The sequence below is a fragment of the Arachis hypogaea genome, chromosome 9 (assembly GCF_003086295.3).
Source record: "Arachis hypogaea cultivar Tifrunner chromosome 9, arahy.Tifrunner.gnm2.J5K5, whole genome shotgun sequence".
Taxonomy (NCBI): domain Eukaryota; kingdom Viridiplantae; phylum Streptophyta; class Magnoliopsida; order Fabales; family Fabaceae; genus Arachis; species Arachis hypogaea.
Window position 1 is genome coordinate 109,426,241 of NC_092044.1, and position 11,681 is coordinate 109,437,921.

Sequence of the window (11,681 nt, forward strand, 5' to 3'; positions counted from 1 at the left end):
GACAACCAGAAACAAAAAAAGTGACTTCAAAACTCAAATCAACAAGTTGACCAACAGAAATAAGATTGAAGTTTAATTTGGAAATATAATAAGTATCAGGAAAATTAAGAGTTGATTGAGATATAGAACCCTTGTGTGTTGCGTGCAAGAGGGAGCCATTTGCAATATTGACAGAAGGTCCATTTGTAGTGGTAGACATGGACGAGAAAATATTACGCAACGGAGACATGTGATTAAAGCAACTCGAGTCAAAGTACCATTTAGAATTACTTAGAGGGGTCGAAAAAGCAACAGGGGTATTACCAGAAATGGAGAGAAGACGCTGAAGAAGAAATGCAATATTAGATAGAGAGACAAGAGACGAATTGAGTAGATCAGGATGTAGTGGGCGAGTAGGACAGGCAGTAATTAAATGTCCCGAGAGCTTGCAGTAACGGCAGAACAGTTGTGAACAATGGTAGCTGTTCATACCCTGGGTCGAGCTGTCCGACCCGGGATGTTCTACCGACAAAGCGACCGACCTCTTCAAGTCAGGACAATCCGACCTCTTCTCAAAGAGCTCGGCCAAAACTACTAGGAAAGCCCAATAAAGGGCCCAAATAGAGGAACACGACCCGAATCCAAGGGCAACCCAAGCCTATAGAGATAAAGGTGGTTCCCTTAAAGGTAAGATGACCTCGCTCGAAGATAAAGATAAGATAAGATAACTAACTTATCTTATCAAAGGAAGGTCTTTCTACACCATTATAAATACACTGGAGCACCCAGGTATAACTCATACTCTGATTCTACTCAATACCTGCTTAATACCCTTGCTAACTTAAGCATCGGAGTCCTTTACAGGTACCCCCACCCTCCGGGGACAAAGGAATCAGCACCACCATCAAGTCCAACAAATCGGATACAACCGTTCCGACCAGCACAGAAGATCTCATCCGAGATCGACCTACAGTTTCAGGTAACCCTCGGAACATTGGCGCCATTGCCGGGGAACCTGGAAGTCATCCCATCACCATCGCGGACGACCATAACAACGACCACACCTCAGATTTAGAGGAAAGAACGCCGCATAAAAACGCAGACACCACCCCCAAAAGATACTTCCCAAATCAACAACAAGATGAACTCCCCAAACGAGGGAGCCATGGATGCATTTCAAGACCGGTTAAAATAACTTGAGGAAGAAGCCCTATGCCAACGAGAGGCCGAGAAGGACCTACAAAGAGAAATAAGATGACGCTGGGAATTGGAGAACAAACTCCTAAAACTTGAAGCCGATGTCAAGACGAAAGCCAGCCGATCCAATCCTGAAGATAGCAACAGCAAGGAGCAAGACCCATTCACCAAAGAGATCATAAAGACAAAAATCCCAAAGGACTTTAAACTCCCAGACATGACCTTATACGACGGCACTACAGATCCCGGCCATCATCTCAGCAACTTCAGAAGCAGAATTTTCTCACCGACGCCTCAGATGCAATTCGTTGCAAAGCCTTTCCAACTACTTTAACGAAAACAGCAATTAGATGGTTCGACAACCTCCCTCCTAGATCCATCTCAAGTTTCGACAACATGGCTAAGAAATTTCTGGCCAGATTCTCCATCCAAAAGGACAAAGCTAAACAAGCTCTGAGCTTACTGGGAATCAGGCAAGGAGAACGGGAAATCCTACGTAATTACATGGAAAGATTCAACAGGACATGCATGGATATACAGAACCTACCAACAAAAGCCGCTATTATGGGCCTCATTAATGGCTTACGAGAAGGGCCCTTTAGTCAATCTATATCAAAAAGTATCCCACATCTCTGAACGAGGTGCAGGAACGAGCGGAAAAGTACATCAACATGGAGGAAAATTCCCGACTAGGAGAGACCTCGAAGGCCAGGTTCACCCCACAGGATAAGGATAAAGATTCCAGAAAGAAGGAAGACCGACATGGAGAGAAAATTAAAAAAATACCACAATTACACCCCTCTACGGGTGTCTCTTGTGGACATATACAGAGAGGTTTGCAACACGAAAAAAATACCACCAGCTCAGCCACTCAAAGGCAAAAAAGGAGGAGGAAACTGGGTTGAATATTGTGAATACCATCGGATCCGCGGGCACTCCACCAATGAGTGTTTTGATTTAAAAAATGTCATAGAAAAGCTCGTACGAGAAGGAAAGCTAGATCGATATCTGGCCACCCATGATGATGAACAAAGAAAAAGAAAAAGAGCAGAAGATGTCGGACCACCTGCGCGATCATCTCGAACGCCAGAAAGACATGTCCACATGATACACGGCGGATTTGCCGGAGGAGGAATCTCCAAATCATCTCACAAAAGACATCTCAAAGACGTATATCACGTCGCAGGAAAAGAGGAAGCACCCGAGATCCCGGCAATCACCTTTACAAAGGAAGATGCATCCGGCGTCGCATCAGGGCATGACGATCCCATGGTCATCACCATTATACTGGCAAATGCAAATCTTCACCGTGCACTGATAGACCAGGGGAGTTCTGCCGATATATTATTCAAAGCAGCTTTCGACAAACTCGGCCTAGAAGAAAAAGAACTCAGAGCGTATCCAGACAGCATGTTCGGGCTAGGCGATACCCCAGTTCAACCGATGGGATACATCTCCCTCCACACGACTTTCGGAAAAGGAAGTCAGTCAAGAACACTCAAAATAGATTACATCGTAGTCGACGTAAGTTCAGCCTACAACGCCCTAATAGGTCGGACAACGTTAAATCAGCTTGGCGCAATAGTCTCAACTCCGCATCTATGCATGAAGTTCCCAACTGCAGGAGGAATAGCTACGATAAAAGCAGATCAGAGGATGGCGCACCGCTGTTACAACAAAAGTCTAAACCTCAGAGGCAGAGGAGAAGAATTCCACACAATTGAGCTCGGTGGAGTTCAGAGGCGGGAAGAGCTTCGCCCACAACCTGAAGGAGAAATAGAGAAAATCTAGATCGGAGATACCCCAGACCAAACAACCAATATCGGCACACTCCTAAAAGGAGACATTAAAGAATCACTCATACAGTTTCTACGTGACAACGCCGACCTCTTTGCATGGAAGGCCGCAGACATGCCAGACATAGATTCTACGCTAATGTGCCATAAGCTAGCAATCTACCCGGGATCTCGGGTGGTACAACAAAGGCGTAGAAAGCTAGGATCAGAACGCTCTCAAGCTGTGGAAGAATAGGTACGAGCTCTACTGGAGGCAGGTTTCATAAGAGAAGTCAAATACTCGCTATGGCTTGCTAATGTCGTATTGGTAAAAAAGTCAAACGGGAAGTGGAGAATGTGCACCGACTATACCGATCTCAACAAAGCATGCCCGAAAGATCCTTACCCGTTCCCGAACATTGATGCTCTGGTAGATGTCTCCTCCGGATATAAATACCTCTCCTTCATGGATGCATACTCGGGATATAACCAAATCCCAATGTACCCACCCGACCAAGAAAAAACCTCATTCTTAACCCCAAAGGCAAATTACTGCTACATTGTTATGCCCTTCGGCCTTAAAAACGCGAGAGCCACCTACCAAAGATTAATGAACAAGGTTTTTTCGGATCCCATCGGAAAGGTCATGGAAGTTTATGTGGACGACATGCTAGTAAAGACGCAAAACGAAGAGATGTTATTAGCCGATCTGACACAAGTATTCAACACCATAAGACGACACGGCATGCGACTCAATCACGCAAAATGCACCTTCGCAGAAGAAGCTGGTAAATTCTTGGGTTTTATGATCACACAGAGAGGAATCGAGGCAAACCCGGACAAATGCAAGGTCATACTCAACATGAAAAGCCCGACTTGTGTCAAAGAGGTACAACAACTCAACGGGAGGTTGGCAGCCTTGTCGAGATTCCTGGCTGGATCAGCAATAAGATCTCTCTCTTTCTACGCCACTCTAAGGAAGGGAAAAGAGTTTGAATGGACAGCAGAATGCGAGCAAGCCTTCCAAGACTTCAAAAGATTCCTAGGACGACCACCTATACTAAGTCGGCCACGGGAAGGAGAACCACTCATATTGTACCTCGCAGTGGGAAATCGGACAATAGCCTCAGCACTAGTTCGGGAAGACAACAGCGGACAACAACCCATATACTTTATCAGCAAAGCATTACAAGGATCCGAGCTGAACTACCAGAAAATAGAAAAGTTCGCTTACGCTTTCATACTAACATCACGACGACTTCGCCCATACTTCCAGTCTCACACCATTAAAGTTCGGACCAACCAACCCATAAAAGGGATCCTATAGAAAACAGACTACTTGGCAGGCAGAATCTTGCAATGGGCAGTCGAGTTGTCCGAATTCGACCTTTAATACGAAGTTCGGACGGCCATCAAATCTCAATATCTGGTCGACTTCATTGTAGAATTCACGGACACACTGGAAATCCCCACATAATGGAATTTATATGTGGATGGTTCCTCAAACAAAATGGGAAGTGGCGTGGGCATAATAATTGAAAGCGACCAGGGAACCCAAATCGAACTCTCCCTCAAATTTGGGTTTCTTGCCTCAAACAATCAAGCGGAATATGAGGCACTACTAGCTGGTTTGAAGCTGGCTAAGGAGGTTGGAGCTCAAAAACTTATCATCTTCAGCGACTCACAGGTAGTTACGTCACAAATAACAGGAAGCTACCAAGCCAAAGATCCCACTATGAAAAAGTACTTAGACAAAACCAGGGAACAACTTGAACAACTCGGAGAGTATGAGATTCGTCACATACCCCGAGAACAGAATGCCCAGACTGATGCACTCTCAAAACTAGCCAGCACCAAACCAGGAAGCAACAATAGAAGCCTTATCCAAGAAAATCTACATAATCCATCAATCTCAGAAGAAGAAAAAGTCCTAGCCATAACAGGTCGCGATCAGGGATGGATGACTCCCATAATTAATTACCTCAGAACAGAAGCCCTCCCTACAGATGAGAAAGAGGCAAAGAGGTTAAAACGGGAGGCAAAATACTCTACCATCATAAATAATACTCTATACAAAAGAGGAATTTCAATACCATTTCTAAAATGCGTGCCGACTTCCAACACAAAAGATGTCCTAGAAGAAGTACACAGTGGCATTTGTGGCAATCACCTAGGAGCGCAGGCACTCGCCAAAAAAGTACTTCGGGCAGAATTTTATTGGCCAACTCTACAAAAAGAAGCCACAGAATTTGTAAGGACATGTTCACCATGCCAGAAATATGCCAAATTTCACACCGCCCCGCCAGAGGAACTAATTAGCGTAACCTCACCTTAGCCATTCGTAAAATGGGGACTTGATCTCCTCGGACCTTTCCCTCAAGGATCGGGACAAGTCAAATTCCTCATAGTAGGAATAGACTACTTCACAAAATGGATCGAGGCAAAACCCCTAGCCAACGCCACAACACAAAGAAGTCAGAAATTTCTATATAGAAAAATCGTCACAAGGTTCGGAGTTCCATACTCCATCACTACAGACAATGGTACCCAGTTCACAGACGCAGGCTTCAGAAAATTAGCGGCCTACTTGAATATAAAACAACAATTCACCTCTGTTGAGCACACCCAAGCCAATGGGCAAGCTGAAGCTGCTAACAAAGTTATATTAGTAGGGTTAAAACGGACATTACAAGATGCAAAGGGAGCCTGGGTTGAGGAGCTTCCGCAAGTCCTAAGGGCATATCGAATGACTCCACATTCCACAACAAAGGAGTCATCTTTCCGATTAGCTTATAGAATGGAGGCAATGATCCCAGTGGAGGTCGAAGAAGGATCACCCAGAGTAATCCATTTTAGCGAAAAAGCCAATTTTCCAACTTCAAAGGGAAGAGCTCGACTTACTTCCGGAAATCCAAGAAAGAGCTCGGATAAGGGAAGAGGCGTTGAAACGACGAATGGCCTCCAGATACAACCGAAAAGTAATACAGCGGGCCTTTGCTGAAGACGACCTCATCCTAATCCAAAACGACATAGGAACCACTCGACCTGGAGAAGGAAAACTGGCGGCAAACTGGAAAGAGCCCTTCCGAGTCATAGAAGTATTGGGAAAGGGCTACTACAGGCTTTCCAAACTCGACGGGCGAGAGCTTCCTAGGTCATGGCACACCTGCAACCTAAGAAGGTACTATAGCTAGGGATGATAAAAGATCTTGGACAAAGCGCACTCTTTTTCCTAAAAAAGGTTTTTTAACGAGGCGCCCCGCCAAGACCTACAAATCACCCGACTTAGGAAATTAACTCCTCATGTATATTTGCATTCTCTTTTAATAAATTTTTTCAGATTCTCTACAAACGCTCAAGTCGTATTATTCTGAAAACATTTATCGCCCGATTATAAAGCTACAGATCGACAGAAAGTGAAAACCGAATTCACTGCGCGATCACGATAAAAACGAGGGTTAAAACCCAAATTCTACAAAATCGACAAAGATGAAAACAGAATAATGCAAGAAGTTATAGAAAGTGATCCATAGAAAGGACCTGACGAGGCCCTAATAAAATGGATTGCTATAAAATAACTTAAAGACTGGCCGGCACAAAAGTCGGACCATCCACAACAATTCAAGTTATAAGTAAAGCCCTGGAAAGAGGTCTAGTCAACCCTATAAAAGAGGATTACTATAACTTCGAAGAGCCAGACTTGAGGAAGTCGGACTCCTACAAATAAGTTACAAAGATAATCCCTGAAAGAGACCTAAACAAGGTCCAAGAAAGAGGATTATCAAGTAACTCGACAGGGCCCGATGTGACGAAGTCGGCCCAGAAAGATAAGTTACAAAAGATAATCACTGAAAGAGACCTAAACAAGGTCAAAGAAAGAGGATTATCAAGTAACTTGACAGGGCCTGACGTGACGAAGTCGGCCCAAAAAGATAAGTTACAAAAGATAATCCCTGAAAGAGACCTAAAAAAGGTCAAAGAAAGAGGATTATCAAGTAACTCGACAGGGCCCGACGTGACGAAGTCGGCCCAGAAAGATAAGTTACAAAAGATAATCCCTGAAAGAGACCTAAACAAGGTCCAAGAAAGAGGATTATCAAGTAACTCGACAGGGCCCGACGTGACGAAGTCGGTCCAGAAAGATAAGTTATAAAAGATAATTCCTGAAAGAGACCTAAACAAGGTCCAAGAAAGAGAATTACCAAGTAACCCGACAGGACCCGACGTGATGAAGTCGGCCCAGAAAGATGTAAAACTACAAAAGGTAATCCCCGAAAGAGACCTGAACAAGGTCCAAGAAAAAGGATTACCAAGTAACTCAGCAGGACCCGATATGACGAAGTCGAGCCCAGGACACAAGTTATAAAAATAGTCCCCAAAAGAGACCTAAATGAGGTCCAAAAAAGAGGATTACAAACACAACCAAGCCAAATAATCAAGCTGATCATGCCAGGACAAAATGGGAGCCTACGAAGGTACCAAGACAAGTGCAAGCAGACATGATACAAAAACTACTAAGTTATGATAATAGCAAGCTTCAGAGGCCACCAAAATCAGCCCCAAAAGCTCGGAAACTACTTTGTTTTTCGAAAATAAAAGTTGCTAAACAAGTAACCAAAACAAAGTATCAACAGTCAGCAAAAACACCATTTACAAAGATAAAGAAGTTCAAAAGCCCACAAGCCGAGCTATCTACATTAAATAGGAAGAAAACTCAGTCAACATTAGAAGACTTCTCAACAGCATCAACTCGGGGTGAAGGAGGACGAGTCTGAAGAGGCACCGCATCTACCGTCCCATCATCTCGGTTCAAGATTTGGCAATCCGGTTCCCCTTCTGGATGACTGATCCCAGCAGTAGAAGTCGGAGAAGCCAGCACAACAGAAGTCTTGGTAGCAGGCAGTGAGGGACGATCACCATCATCATCATCATCGGGATCTTCAGGAACAATCTTACCATCCCTAACAATATTGTGCAGGCTAATAAGGGAAAGGTCGAGATCTGGTGCAAGAACTCGAAATTGCTCTTTCAGATTCTCATAAGCCACAGTAACACTACCGACAAGATGACTTTGAAGCTCGGCGTAATCGGCCTGAACAGATTCCAACCTACCCCTGAGCTCCATCACCTCTCTATAAGTAGTAACATAGCTATCCTTATGTTTTTTAGCCGTATCCTCGGCCAGTTGCGCGCCAGCCGCCAGACCAACAGCCCGGGCCTTTTCCCCCTTCAGCTCCTTTTTTAGTTCGGCCGCTTCCGCCTCGAGCTCCTCCTTCAAATCCTTAATTCGGTCAAATTCTGATTTCGCCTCCTCCATAAAAGCCTTGGTAGCATGGATAGGAAGATCTTGAGCAGTTCGATATAAAGCCGCTCCCGTGTGTGTCAATGTAATACCACTCTGAGTAATAAAGTCTAAATGACGAAGAATCGATACATCGTCGGTAGGCATGACACCATAGGGAGCAATCTGTTGGTCTACAAACCCAACTGCATCAAAGTCGGGAGCACCAAGATTAAACGGCTCGACAGTCCGAGGTCTTTTTGGAGGAGGAGCAACTGGAGGAGTAGAGGTACCAACTGAAGTCTGAGGCGGGTCAACCAAATGAACCCGGGGAATCGGGATCATCCTCCTCGGCCCAGGAGAGCTCGGGACAGACGGCTTCGACAAAACTTGGGAGGACCCTTCCCCGACCACCTTGGCTGGGACGTTCTGAGCTGCGGTAGCCTTCCTCGCCTTCTTAAAGGCCTTCAGTGAGTCATTATTCTTCGACATCTCTGAAAAACAAAGAAAAATACAACAACTTATGAATATCCAGAAAAGAAAGCAGAAAACAAAAGACATGGGAACACAGTTTATAAAATACCCAACACAGCACGAATCAAGGATGGATCCCCAAGAAATTTCTTGGTTTCAAGATGAGGAGGTTCCCCCTAAATATCTTCCAAAGCAGCGACAAAGACCTGCTCGACCACGTCTAACATCTCCCAGATATACCTAGACACAACTACATTCCTCTGCCACTCTAAAGGAAAACGAGGCTCACCATTATCATCCAGAAAGAAAGGACGAGCTCCTTCAACAGCTCGGATCTTGAAAAAGTAATTCTTAAGATCACGGAAAGACTCATCAAACATGGAGAAGACTTTATGTCCCTGGGCCGACCTAAAAAAAATCCAAGAAGCTTTCTTTTTGGTAGTTCTAGGCTTGGTTAACACAAACAGATACAGAAAAAGGGTTAAAGAAGGTTTAACACCGAATTCATGGCAAACCAGCTGAAAAATCTTAATGAAACCCCAAGAATTCGGATGAAGCTGAGATGGGACCACGTTACAAGACCACAACAGGTCGGTCTCAAAGGAAGTAAAAGGAAGGGTAATATCCATCTGGATAAAGAAGAAATCGTATGCATAAAAGAAACGACGCTCCCCCTGAGTCGGAACGGGAAAGCAGACCCTGTCATCGGAATCGGGTGCCACCAGCTCATAATTGCGTTCTTAATTCTCACAACTACATATCTGATGGTGTTTTCTAAGCTCCGCATAGAACTCCGCGTTAGCTAGAGATACACATAGCAACACAAGGGAGTCCAACCAGTCGGACATCCCCTCAGGAACCTTAGAGGACGCCTCGACAATATTTTTGCCAGACGACATGGCCAACTAATCCTACAAACAAAAGAAAACGGGTTACTAACCCAAAAATAAATTCAGACAATATGGAAGCAACTCGGACAACGCGACCTCAAGCACACAAAAAAGGAAAACACCCAAGACGCACAACGAGGTCCAGGGGTATCATTTGGAGGCAATGACAGAGTAAGGTTTCAGAAAAATGCTACAAAAATAAAATTCTCCCCCAAGCAAACAACATCCCGAGGAGAAAAAGGCGAAAGTCAAGGAAAAGTCATCAACAAAAACAAAATCATTAATGGAGCAAACAAAGTTATCAAAGGAGCAACCTTTTTCAAAACAGCAGTACGAAAATCAATGACAAACACACAAAGCCCTAAAAAGAAGCCAAAACCAGGAAAATCACTCAAAACATACATAAGAACGAAAGAAGATCAGAAAACAGATGTCACAGCAATAAAGCAAGCACAAAAACAAGAAAAAGGTTCAAGCTTTCCAAAACATACAAAATCAGAGCGTCATAAAAAAATAAAAAATGAAGCAGCAGAAATAAACAGTGAAGAGAAAGTGAAAACTAACCTGGAAGAAGAAAGAAAGCTTTGAAAAGGAGCAGCGAAGAATCGACCACGAAGCGGAAGCACCGAGCAAATACCAAAGCATCATAGAGAAAAAACAAGAATACAAGATAAAGCAGCGAAAAAGAGGAGAAGTTACAGGAAAAGAAAAATCGTCTATTGGATACAAAATTCAAATAAAAGAACCAAGAAAAATGGGGCATTAAAAGCCCATTAATGAAGGTGTTAAAACCCTCGCACGTTTCCAAAGCTAGAGCGCTAAATGCAAAGGCGCACGCTTTTAAAGAAACAGAAACGTTCCGTATTCAAGGAGAACTCTACAAAAAGGAATCAACAAAATGCTCGAGTTCAGTTTCACCTGAGAAAGGATCGAAGTCCTAAGACTAAAGACTCGACCTCAAAAGGAAGACCGAGCTCGAGCAGGGGCACTATTCATACCCTGGGTCGAGCTGTCCGACCCGGGATGTTCTATCGACAAAGCGACCGATCTATTCAGGTCAGGACAATCTGACCTCTTCTCAAAGAGCTTGGCCAAAACTACCAGGAAAGCCCAATAAAGGGCCCAAATAGAGGAACACGACCCGAATCCAAGGACAGCCCAAGCCTATAGAGATAAAGGCGGTTCCCTTAAAGATAAGATGACCTCGCTCGAAGATAAAGATAAGATAAGATAACTAACTTATCTTATCTAAGGAAGGTCTTTCTACACCATTATAAATACACTGGAGCGCCCAGGTATAACTCATACTCTGATTCTACTCAATACCTGCTTAATACCCTTGCTAACTTAAGCATCGGAGTCCCTTGCAGGTACCCCCCACCCTCCGGGGACGAAGGAATCAGCACCACCATCAAGTCCAACAAATCGGATACAACCGTTCCGACTAGCACAGAAGATCTCATCCGAGATCGACCTACAGTTTCAGGTAACCCTCGGAACAGTAGCTAATATGACCTTTCTGGTGGCATGTGCGACATTCAACAGAAGGGCAGTCGGGGAAGAGGTACCCAGAACGGTTACAGTTTCGACAGAATTTACCCTTTCTGTTAGTGGAAGCAAAACATCTAGCTTTTCCATGATAGTAGTCACAAAGATCAAAGAGATGAGAGAAAACGGCAATTTCGGAGCAGAAAACGAGAAATCGGAGTGCATAATCGGAAAGAGCTCACCAAAAAACCTTAGGGAGGGTCCCACTGTCTACCACGTCGATTGCCACGTCAGAGGACATGTCAGCTGCCACGTCAGCAAGAAGGAACACGTGGCGCTACGAGATTGGACGAGCAGGACATGTCAGGACTGACGGGGCGGGGTGCCACGCGGGCAGAGGAACGGAGTGGGTCGGGAGCGCGGGTCAATATCGGGTCGGGAGAACAACGGTGTGACACGTGGCAGAAGCGGAGCCATGGATCTGAGGAGCTGATCCAACGGCGCTGGAGGCGTCTGGAAGGAGAACGGCTGAACGCGGACAGGCAACTTTGGGCGGTGCGTCCGGCGTCTTCCGACGATGATTCCGGTGGCGTTGGA